Below are 8302 nucleotides of genomic sequence, written 5' to 3'. Positions count from 1 at the left end.
TGGGAGAGAATACTCCATGCTGAGCCAGAGCTCTGCCCAGCAGAGGAAGGAGGAGGCATTTGGCTCTGAGGAGATGAAAAAGGTGCCTTCAATGCCTCTGTTATTTGGCATCACGGAGGTGTGCTTGGGTTTTCTGTGGGAGCATCCTGCTCCTCCTGGCTTAGAGGGGCTCCTCACCCTGCCTGGGTCAGAGCACCTGGGCTCTGCATCTGCACTCTGCTCTCACAACTTTGTTGGAGCAGACAAGACATATGTTGATGGCTAATGAGAAGGGAATGGAGCAGCCTTTGCAAAACCTGGCTTTGCCCTTCCCTGTGGTGCTGTCTGCTGGCTCAGGAGAGGCCACAGACAACCATGACTGACCTCTGAAGCATTACAGAGAAGTTTGCTTTGGGGGCCTGGGGAGGAAATGTGTTAATAAGGGTATCATGCATGCCATGCAGCTGACCCCCTGCCTGCAGCCCTGGGGAGCTGAGCTCTGTGGACATATGTGGGGCATATGCCAGAACTGAGCATCAGGAAAAAAAATATATAAAAAATGAGAAAACAGCCTTGAAAAGGGAGAGCTGCTTCTTGCATTGCATGGAGTTGGAATGAGGAGGACAGAGGGAGGGGAACAGGGGAGATAATTAAGCTTTAGCATTATCTAGAGCTTGCAAACTACTGTTAAGACTACAGAGGCATTTTGTGGACAATCCCAGACAGAGCAGCTGCTGAGAACTGCACCTGGGTACACCATGCCTCAGGTTGTCTCCAAAGAAGCTGTGGGGATGCCTCCTGGGCAGGCACTGACAGAAAACCCACCAAGTATTTGTCGGTGGGCTTGCAAGTTTAAAAATGCCTTCTTACTTCATGTCCTCACTTCCCTTATCCAAGGCTGAATTCCTGACCTCAGGTTTGCCCTTATGGGCCAATCAAGAACTGATCACTCTTCTCCATTAATAATGTTAATCTCCTGTGCTGGATTCTAGCTAGAAGCAATCTCCGTTGCAATACCTCAGAGCTTCTAAAGGGCTTTTGCCTTTGGTCAGATTTCCATGTCTAAGCCCAGGATTTCTCGGCAGAGGACTCCTAAGATTCTTCCCAGCAGAAATGCAAGACTTTTGTGCATGTTGAAAGGTGATAGTTGGTTTGTTTGTATTGCCTTTTCCTAACTAGATGTCTTTTTTTTTCCTGATAGGAGGAAGAGATGGCTTTCATTTACTGGTGATTTGCCATTCCATTATTTTATTTTTATCAGTGGGATACAGGAGGCCAGGCAATTGATTTGCCTACCCAAGTAATTGTTGATGTGCCAGTTTCTGCTGGTGCTTACATGTATAACTGTATAAGCTAGTAAACCATTAGAGCAGAATATGGACAAATCCTTCTAATATAAAGTTACAGATTAGTTTGCACAGTTAGATGTGCCTAGCCTTCTCAGAGGGGAAGGAAGAGCTGTGTGACCATCCTGCATGGTGTGCACGTGTATGCTTGTCCTTGCATTGGCCTGCAGTGGTGGCCACATTACTTGCATGAAAGAACTTCCACAACCATGGACTACTGCTGCCACTGGCCTCTCACCAGTCTGTCTGTGACCAGAGACCCCACAGCAGCCTACCACTAAACTGGGCCTTGTTGTCTTGGCTCACCTTCTAACTACACCTGTCTGCCAGCACTGCCAAGCCTGGGGAGAACCAAAGGGGGGCATTTCCTCTCACAGAGGAGATCAGAGGGTGTGAGTGTTGCCAGTGCTGGTGCTGCTCCTCTCCCCATGGGACTTGCCCATCTGCTGGCTGCAGCTGAGCATGCTGCATCCTGCCACCCTGCTCCAGTTTCACACACTACTGGTGATGGATGGCAGGCAGGGGAAGCCTGTGAGGCTTCATCTATCCGTGCCTCAGCCCTGCCAGTGCTCTGAAACCCTGCCCTCACTGTTGAGAGACGGTAAGCTTGTGCATGTCCGGATGAGGACTCAACAATGATAGATAATGCCAATAAGCCCCAGAGCTGCCACAGGGAGGGGAGGTTGATTTATCCTCAGCCGGACGGCGGGGCCAAGCGGAAATCCTACGGGAGCTGTGGGGCACACATCAAAACCGCGTGTCACAGCGCCCGCCACACCCGGGGCGCCGGTTCAAAGCCATCACGTGCTGCGGCTGGAGACTGAAGGTGATGCCAGGCTAATGAGCAAATGAAGCAATAAATAACCCGTATGGTCATTACGTACTCCCCCTCTTCGGTGCAGGCCTGCTCCGACCCTGGTGAGCAAGCACTTCTCGCACCCCATTACTCATGCTGAGCCCCTCGGCCGGAGCCCGGAGCAGCTCAGCAAACCATCCATCTTGGCCAAGCACAGCCCTTTCAAGTTCCCCCGCAGCAGCCGCTCTGTTTATTGTTAAGATGAGCACACAGTTTACATGGACTGTTCTTATTTATCCTTGACTTCTACCTTCTAGGTCATTTCTTTGCACGTCCGGCACTTTTCATTGCTGTCTCTACCAAATTTGTATTTATGTCCTGGGCTTTGCTGTCTGAAGCTCCAAGGATGCCAGCAATGGGACTGTGAGGTGAGCTCTTGATAGAGGCTTTTCTAGGCAGGCCTGGGGTCCCTTGGACAAGTTGCTCCTTGGGATGGAGATTCAGGAAGCTGCTGATGGGGGTGGCTTGTGGGACTGCATGAGAAGGAGGGCAGTGGTAAGTGCTGACTGCTGGGCCTGGTGTACTTTCCAACTGGGGGTTGGATGTGCAGTACACAAGAAGGTGGCAGATGGGAGGTGTCTGGAGACAAGGCAATGGCATTTGCCAAGGAACTAGGAAGAGAATTGTTCTGGGTATGGTCTTTCATAATCACATTATTTTAGGTCAAGAGGAGATCAGGTCAAGGATTGTTTTCTTCTCAGGAATGGCCATGGAAAGTACCTAAGTTTGCTACTTCTTCCTATTCATTCTCTCCAAATTTTCTTTCTGGATTCATTACCAGTTTCATCACTTACTTTTTCTTTTGCCTCTTTTTACCTCAGCTCTTTGACCCACAGAACAGCCAAAGGACATTTGCATCTCACTCGTGAAAGGGTTACATGCAGAATGCCTCCTATGGTGCTACCAAAGCAATGCGATGTCTTCACAGCACCAGGAGTGTTCTCGCAGCTTGAAGATGTGTCAGTTCCAAGCCAGCCTTTCGTAAAAACACTCAGAAACTGGCAGCATCAAACTCTTCTCTGAATTACACAGCCTGGCACGACCTGCTTGAGCTGCACAGGTCTGCTGCTAGGTGGAGAAGGATCCCAGTGGACTGCAGCAGCAGGAGAAGCTATACCTTTGGAGAAGATTCACCAGGCTGCAGTTACCAGGTGTATCTGTGTTGCAGCTGTCTTTCCACCTTTCCCCTGGCGATCAGAAAGGGTTAAAAAGCCCTGTGATATAGGTTGGTGCTCACACTGAATCTACACCCACCATATATATGTATATGTATATATATCAGGTTTTGGAGGGGAGGTTACACATGTCACTGGCCATAACTCAAACTTTTATTATAATCGTGACCATATGGTTAATGGGACTTAATAAACCACCACTTACCTGGACTCTGTGCGCACAAATCTCTTGCTCTCTTTCTTTTTTAACTCATTTGTCTGGACACACTATGCCAAGCAGCTGCAATTTACAGATTGAAAGCACCAGTTTCAGTGGCCAGCAGCTAGTTAGTTTAGTAAGAAAGCCACATTGCAGCATAGCCTGTGGGGGACAGGAGCTGACCCTCCCAGGGCAGCTGTTCTGTGCATCCCATGAACGTGAGCCTGAGAAGGGACCAGGGAGGGAGAACATCAGCCGGATGCTGCTCCAGTACCAAGACCCTGGGTGAGTGCCAGCAAAAGCCAGGGAATTAAATCCATGCTTCTCACAGTGCAAGTGAGTTTAACCAAAATCTTCAAAAAAAAAAAAAAAAAAAAAAAGCCTTGCCATTTTGTCAGGCACAAAGCTTTGGATTTGATGGAAATTAGAACCTGGGGAAAAGCTGTTCAATCCTATCTGAAGCATTCTCCTGGTACAAGATTCATCCAGGTCATGTATTCTTTAACTTTTAAGTTAGTCTAAAAATGACCTAAATGATGGGCATATGACCCCGGCCTATGAAGGTTTTTACCCAAACCCATGCAACTACCTTCCCTGCTTTTAACGGAGCTGCACTGTCACCTGCCTGTGGCCAGCCAGCTCTGTCTCAAAGACATAATGCAAACCCTCAGCAAGCTCAACTAGATGTCTGCTCACTGGTATTCTGATATTGCTGATAGTCCTTTATGAGATCTCTCCGTCCCAAAATTTCCCTTAGCTCAGTTTCCTTACTCCCAAGAATACTGCTGCCAGCTGATTTTATAGGTGGGATCCCAGGAGGAGAAGCTCCTCATCTTTCCTAGCAATCCAAACACATGTGCCTTGGAGGAATGGGAGATCTTGAAACCATAGGTATTGAGGCATGTGGCTGACATGTAGGGCTGAGCCTAGAGTAAGGGTTTTGGTTCATTCCTTTGATCTTGATTTGATCCTAAATGTTTTTATTATTTGATTGGTGTTTTTGTGATTACATGCACCTGCCAATAATGATATCCAGGCCCTTGTGTAGGTGGGGTGCTATTGAAATTAAACTCCTTTCCTTCTTTAAAATGACTGTGTAAACACCAATTCCAGCTCCTTGTGTCATGTTTAGAAATGAGGGCTCCTGATCCTGTATTACCCTTTCTGAGCTGCACGTAACAGACCTTGGGAGAGGCTATGCTGTTCTGTTCTTCTTTTCTTTTTCTTTTTTTCCTCCCTTTTTAATTTCTTTTTTTGTTTGCTTGTTTTTATAAAAACCATTTTGCATGCTGTTTGGAGAACATCACATCTCCGGTACGTTGTACACTCAGGGCTGTGTTTTTTCTGTCCACAAATAGTTCACATGGCTTCATTTAGGACCTGATCCAAGTGCTGGTGGTCACAGCTGGAGACTTTATGCTGTCTTTGATGGATTTTGGAACAGTCTGAGTAGATTTTGGTACATCTTCAATTGCTTTGGTAGGTATCAACTGTTACTCTTCCCAGAGTTTTGTCTGTCCTGAAATTGGAGGGATTTTACCTCACCAGTGGCAGTCTTGGTGCTTGGATATCTAGAGGAAGAGTCAGAGAAAAGTGGACAGACTGACTGCATCATGACTCAGAAAAGAGCCTCACTGAACGAGAGCCAGCTGTGTGCCCAGGTTGCCAAGAAGGCCAGAGGCATCCCGGCTTGTATCAGAAATAGTGTAGTCAGTTGGAGCAGGAAGGTTATTGTCCCTCTATACTTGGCTCTGTTGAGGCTGAACCTCAAGTATTATGTTCAGTTTTGGGCTCCTCACTGCAAGAAAGATATTGAGGACCTAAATCTTGTCCAGTGAAAGGCAACAAAGCAGTGAAGGATCTGGAGCAAAAGTCTTATGAGGTACAGCTGAGACTGATCAGTCTGTCTGAAAGGAGGTTGTGATGTAGTGGAGGTCAGCCTCTTCTCCCAGGTAACTGTTATAGATTGAGAAGTGATGGCATTAAGTAGTGCCAGGGGAGGATATTAGGTAGAATTTCTTTTTAGAAAGGGAGGTGAGGTACTGGAACAAGCTGCTCAGGAGATGATAGAGTCATTGTTCCTGGTGGTTTTCAAGAAATTGTAGATGTGGCACTAAAGGACGTGGTTAGTGGTAAGGTGGTGGGGATAGGTTGGGATTGGACTAGATGATTTTAGTTGTCTTTTCCAGACTTAATGATTTTATGACTGTGAATTGTAAATGATTATGTGAAAATGTAAAAGCCAAAGTTCTGTGTGAATGCTTGGTCTCCAGCAGGTGAATTATGTGTGGTGAAACCTTCCAGGTCATGAAGAATCTGATACCTGAAACAAGCCATTTTGCATACCTCATCCTCAACTCCATCCTTCCTTTTGCATGTGGTACCCTTTCTGCAGTGGTGTCCTCTCCAATGATAAGTGCCTATCTCCTGGTACATTGGCCCAGTTCCTGGGCAGCCTGCAGCATTCTCCAGGTCTCCACCCCACGCAGGGGAGCAGGAAGGATCTGTGCACCCTGTAGAAGGAACGCGCCCAGAGGAGTGAGAGGCATGTTCCTTGCTCCAAAAATGCTGGTAGTGTTTACTAAGTCAGACACGTCAGCACAGTTATAGTCAGTAAAGTGAGTGTAAAACTGGCCTTGTTACTTCCCAGATCTGAGGGATACGAATCAAATACGCACAGATGGTCGGCCACTTTCCATAATGAAACACGTCTTTATTGTCCCGAGGAAGCTGCATTTCACAACATAAGCATTGGGGCTTGCTTCTTTTTTTATATATTTTATTTTCTCTGCAAACTGTGGGCAGTTTTGCCCCTTTCCTTAAATCAAAAATCACGGACGATAAAGACGTGTTTCATTACTGAGAGCTGGCCAAGCATCTGTGTGCAATGGACTTCATTTTCTTCTCTAGGTTGTTGGCACAAACATTCCCAGCCTAAGCCAGAGAGGAAACCGGAGCAAATGCAGGGATCTGAATACTCCCAAGCTTGGGGAGCACTCGAGCTCTGTGGCTGCTTTTTTTTCTGGTCTGTGCTCAGCTGCCACATCCCAAACTCTGAAGGATGTGGGGAAGTGCAGATATGAACTGGCATTGCCAGGTGTGAAATGTTTGGGTGCCTGCACCACCGTGGTTCCCTGAAGAAGCACAACCTCACAAGAAGCAGATGCTGTCCTTTGAGGGTGACTAAATTGGCCTAGGCTGCTTTGAATGACCCACCTAGAAAAGGTATCATGGTAGTGAATCCCAGGACCTTGTTCATTCCTGCCCTCAGTGATGGAATTGCAGCCCCTGCTGCTGCTGCCTGCACATTTGGATTCATGCCTCTGAAAGGGGTCGTGAGTGCTAGTGTGGAAACATCTTCCCAGAAGCTGATCCTGAGCTCCTTTTCACTGCCAAGGATGTGGTGTGAGGTTTGGTCTCCATCCCTTGTGCAGCTCTAGGATCCTCCTAGGATCTTACTTGCCCAGTAGAAATGATGCTGTGCCATTCTGATTTATGCTCCTGACAGAATACTTAACAAATACGCTACTTTAAAGCATTACTGTATTCACCTTGGGAGGAATCCATTCAGAGACACAGTACAAAGCATATGGCTGCGATGACAGCTCTGGGACCAGGATGTATTTGTCTCTGGTGCAATGGGGTTATGCCTGCAAACATATATTTTGTGAAAAGTAGTTGGCTTTGATGATGCTTAAACAGCCAGTTCTGTTTTCAGGAAAGACACAAAGACTGAGAAATAAAAACAGGAGAAAGGGAGAGGGCCCCAAGAAGAAGACAAGTCATTTTTACCACAAGTAAAAGTATGGGGCTTTTGACCAGGCACAAGAATAATTGGACACATTATTTTAAAAGCTTCACTATCTGCATAATCTGTTGCCTGACTGCTGGTGGGTTCCCAAACACAACAAACGAGCTGTCTGGGAGGAGAGCAGAGTGGGATTCTTGAGAGCTGTGGCTCGGATTCTAGCTTTGCTCTCTTAACTCATTGCGGGAGCCAGTGCTGAAGTGGGATACGTGCTTTCCCTTCACACTGCAGCACAGATGGACTTGGCAAAGCTGCATGGATTCATGTCTGTGGCTGTGACCACACTGCACCTTATACCAGGGCCAGTTGCTGGGGCTGCAGTTTTAGCATGGCTTAAGTCCTCCTTGCTCATACCACAGGTATTAGTCCTGGCTTTTGTGGTTTTAGTTTCAAAACCTACCTTGCCCCGGTTCAGAGAGCCAGCCAGCCCCCGTGCCAGTTCCAGACTCCCTCTTTCTGTAATAGGGAAGGGGGATGAGACTTTCCCAGGCAGTGTGGCAACAGAACTTCTTCATAAGACCTGTGCCTTTCAGGATTATCAAAACACAACTTCTGATGACAAATTAAAGTATACAGGTGCTTAATCTACATAACTAAAAACAAAGGTAATTGACTCACTGGAAGAATGTAGGTATTGAGCACTCTATTTGTGCTGTTGAAATGTGCTCTGCTAGATATTGTGTCTGAAAATTACAGCGTGTGCTTGTTCAAAACTTAGATAGCTCATCTTGTCTACACTTTAAAGTCCATCTATAGCTTCTTCTGTCCTTGTCTAAACACCTGGCCCCTTCACCTGGCCATGACAAACATTCTGGGATTTCCTCCTTATACAGCATGTTTGGAACAGAAGAAAACTCTGAGAATTCACTGTCCTGTGAACAGCTTTGTTTAAAACCCAAATGATTTCTGAGATAGATTTGAAGAGCAGCTGGTGTTTTG

The sequence above is a fragment of the Coturnix japonica genome, chromosome 5 (assembly GCF_001577835.2).
Source record: "Coturnix japonica isolate 7356 chromosome 5, Coturnix japonica 2.1, whole genome shotgun sequence".
Classification (NCBI taxonomy): Eukaryota; Metazoa; Chordata; class Aves; order Galliformes; family Phasianidae; genus Coturnix; species Coturnix japonica.
The sequence above is the reverse complement of the archived record's forward strand: the minus strand, read 5'-3'. Positions refer to the sequence as shown.